The following is a 3,738-nucleotide window of genomic DNA, read 5'->3' as shown; positions in this document are numbered from 1 at the left end:
TAGTGCCTGTGGGGGAAGCCGGAGCTCAGGAGTGAGCTCCGGCTGCCGGTGTGTGGACCCGGGCGCCCGCTGGTAGAATCACAGCGGGTGCCCGGCAAATGGACCTCCATGCAGTGGTCGGGGGGAGTATTGTGGGAAGGAGTGTGGCGACGGGAGGGGACGGGAAGGACTGGAGTGTGGCCACGCTATTGAGCTGTGGCCTGGTGACAAATCCAAGCGCCCTCTGCTGGCCGGCGCCGTACGCAGCTGCGTAGTCGGCGTAACGGGCGGGCCGGCCCTGACTGTATGTGTACGTTTACTTTTATTTCAAAATAATGGTTATTTTTTAATTGCAAAACCTTTTAAAGTTTGAACATATATTTAGAACTATATTGGTCAATATAATCAATATTAAAAGCTATATACAGACAAAGCATTTATAATTTCTGTGCATACGATTGGAACACCACAAATATTCAATAACAATTTGCAACATTAAAGTGGTGTATTTTTTTCAACATAATGTAATTAAACTATTGTGCAATAAAAAACAGGTACGTACTCTAGATATGTTTAGGAATGGTGATTGTATTCACCTAACCGGTTTTATTATATTGTATCTATACAAAACAACGCAAATAGTAAACGTCCACATTTGTGGACATTTAGGGCTCTATTTATTGACATTATTTTGACTAAAATAAAGTGATAAAAGCTGTTTTGTGTTTTCACATTATGTTAGTATCACCTGTAGTTATTACAGGGCAATTGGAGTAGAATTCGTAAAATTCTACTCCAACCCCTAAGTATCACTTATTTTTAGTGTGCAGATCACATTTCCCATAATTGTAATGGGTAATGTGATCTGCCTGGTAGTTACTAAAAATAAATTGTGAAAAAAATACTTAGGGAGGCCCTGTGATAATAACGCCACCTGGAGGTGGCGTTATCCAGGGTTCTCCCCGCTTACCGGGCTCCTACTCTGCTCTAACGGGGAGAGCAGAGTCGGGAGTCCGTCCCAGTAACCAGCTGTGTGGTCTAAACAGACCGCAAGGTGATTACTGTAAAAAAAGAAAAAAAAATTGTCACTTACCTGACTCCAGGGACCGGTGATTGGGCCTTCGGTGATGACTCCCCTCCGGTCAGCTGGTCTCCCATGCTGCACTGCGGCCTGGTCATCAGGTGATCGGGTCCCAGTGCAGTATGGGATATCACCGGAGGCCCGGATCATGCAAGTAAGTGTAATTAAAGAAGGCGGGGGGCGCAGGGGTCGGGTCTTAGTGCTGGGGGGGCGGGGCGCACGGGGGTAGCAGCGGCGGCCGGTCGGCGCATACACGGGCACTTTGTCACGGTATTTTCTCAGAAAATACCGTGACTAGTGTGCAGAGGGGATTTGCAAGGACAGAGCTTTATCGCAAGCTCTGTCCCTGCTAGGGATTTGCAGTAAATCCCTGTGATATTGCCTGAATTCGCAATGTGTCAGTGTATATATTCTATATGTATTTTTTGTCACAGTGCGCCTGGCTGCCGGCGCATATTGATGGCGTCACTCCCGCTCCGTGCCGCGAGTCTCCGCTTCTCTCAAATTCTTGGTACGGATGGACTTTGGTAGGCCACCATATCCCGGCTATGGGATGATCCCTACATATGCAGGAATAGTACTGCAAAACGTCACCTCCAGATGGGACAGAAAACGGCTAGTATAGCGATGTGTAGTCCATAGGCTCTTTAGATGGCGTTAGCTGCAGCGCCAAGCTCCGTAACGCTTTGAATAAAATACAGCATGTGTGGTTTACATTACTTGCACAATAAATTGAAATATATTTCAAAGTATGCACTGGCCACAGCTAATGCCCAGGGGCGCCGAGAGGGGGAGGGGAGCGGGTACAAATTGCCCAGGCTTGCTGGAGGGGCCCAGGTCCGGCACTGCTCCCCCCCTCTTACATCACGCAGCAGCCGAGCACACACTGCTGCGCGCTGGGCTGCCCTGGAGACTGCTAAGAAACAGCCACAGTGGTCTCCTACGGTATGCCTGTGGGGGGAGCGACCAAGGTGATCGTGCCCCCCACTGGCTCTGCGCCGTGCTGAGGGGGCTCACTGCGTCCCCCCTCGCCAGCGCCTGGTGCAAAAAAACTTTTGTAACCTACAGGGGCGTGGCCATGCCTCCCGCGATTAGGCCACGCCCCTCTAACCAGGGCGCGGCTCTTGACGGGCCTGCTGATGCCAGCTGGATGTGAGTGCGGTGTGTATCGAGGAACGCTTGATTCCTCTAGGACAGTGGTGGCGAACCTATGGCACGCCGCGTGCCAAAGGGGGTACTCAGAGACCTCTCTGTGGGCACGCGCCACAGCGCGAGGCCGGGCTGCTCCCCTCCGCGCGCCTAAAGACATACAGCCAGCACTCTATACAGCACAGGAGGTGACATCTGTCTCTGGATCAGGTTGGCGGTCTCGGGTTATGGGTGCCGCGGGCCCTGAGGCCACGCTATTTTACTTTTGTTCAATTTGGAGAGCGCGGGTCGGAGGGACGGTACGGGGGCTGTGGCGCGATGAGTGTGTGGGTTAACTAGGGATGAGGCTGTATAGATGTCTATGGGGCATAATATATTAACTATATTGCAGAACATGAACTATAATTATAACTATATTGCAGAACATGAACTATAATTATAACTATATTGCAGAACATGAACTGGGGGCACAACTATGGGGCATTATATGATTTGAGGACAAAAGTTGTTTGTATCATTGAAAACTCTGTTATTGTGTTTTTCTTTTATGACAAAAGATGATAATGGTCAAGTTTTTTTATTTCTAAAGGAAAACCTCGGTATTCAGGTTAAATTGCAATAAATAAGTGGGTTTTGGGTTGCAGTTTGGACACCTGGTCTCTAAAAGGTTCCCCATCACTGCTCTAGGAGGTGCAGATGGAGCCTGACTATATGTCCGCTATGTGCCTGGGACTGAGGGGGCAATGCAGAGTTTAACGCATGTCTGTTTTTTGCGGATGGATCAGTTGTTTTATTTTGCTGTGTAGCCGAGTTCAGTCCACAGAGGATTATTCTCACACTGATCTTGCCTCCCCCCTGGATTTGAGCCGGGTTGAGGGGTTCACAGCGTTGCCAAAAATTTATTTTTTCCCCCGAAGGGGGGAATGACCACGCCCCTCCCGTTAGGGTTAGGCTACAAGTATGGGGGGTAAGGGGGAGGGTAAGCATCCTTACCCAACCCCTGTCGGGATTACAACCATCGGGATGCTGCTGTCGGTATTGTGACAGGAGTCATCCCGACAGCCGGCATTAGATACCGATTCCCCCTGCAACGGCGTTCAAACACACTGGCATGCCTACGTTTCCTGTCAATCCCTCTGGGATGGGTCTGCGTTGCCATCGCAGTCTCGATCGCAGTACGCAACAATCGGCCGATTGCGTGCGCATTAGCAGTTGCGATCTTTGCTGAATCAGGCCCCCTGTCTCTGGCTACAGATCAGTAGTGGTAGCAGTCTAACACAACTTCTTTGTACTTTTGTGTTGGCGACACCTCCTGCATCCTGGTACAGAGAGAGCCATACCCTGGGTTATGCAGGGTCTCCATCGCCTGTCATCTAATAAAGATTTGCCTTGTTTAAAAGGAGGATAAAAGAAAAAAACAGCTGGTGAGTTCTGCAGGCTGCAGAGAGACATACATGGGAGGCTGGGAGCTGATCTCTATATATGAGCAGGAGGGGATGGACTGGTGAGCACTCTCAGGGGGGGGGGGA

This window comes from Taudactylus pleione, unplaced genomic scaffold (genome assembly GCF_031769625.1).
Source record: "Taudactylus pleione unplaced genomic scaffold, aTauple2 ptg000506l, whole genome shotgun sequence".
In the NCBI taxonomy this organism is placed as follows: domain Eukaryota; kingdom Metazoa; phylum Chordata; class Amphibia; order Anura; family Myobatrachidae; genus Taudactylus; species Taudactylus pleione.
This window is presented reverse-complemented; position numbering follows the sequence as displayed.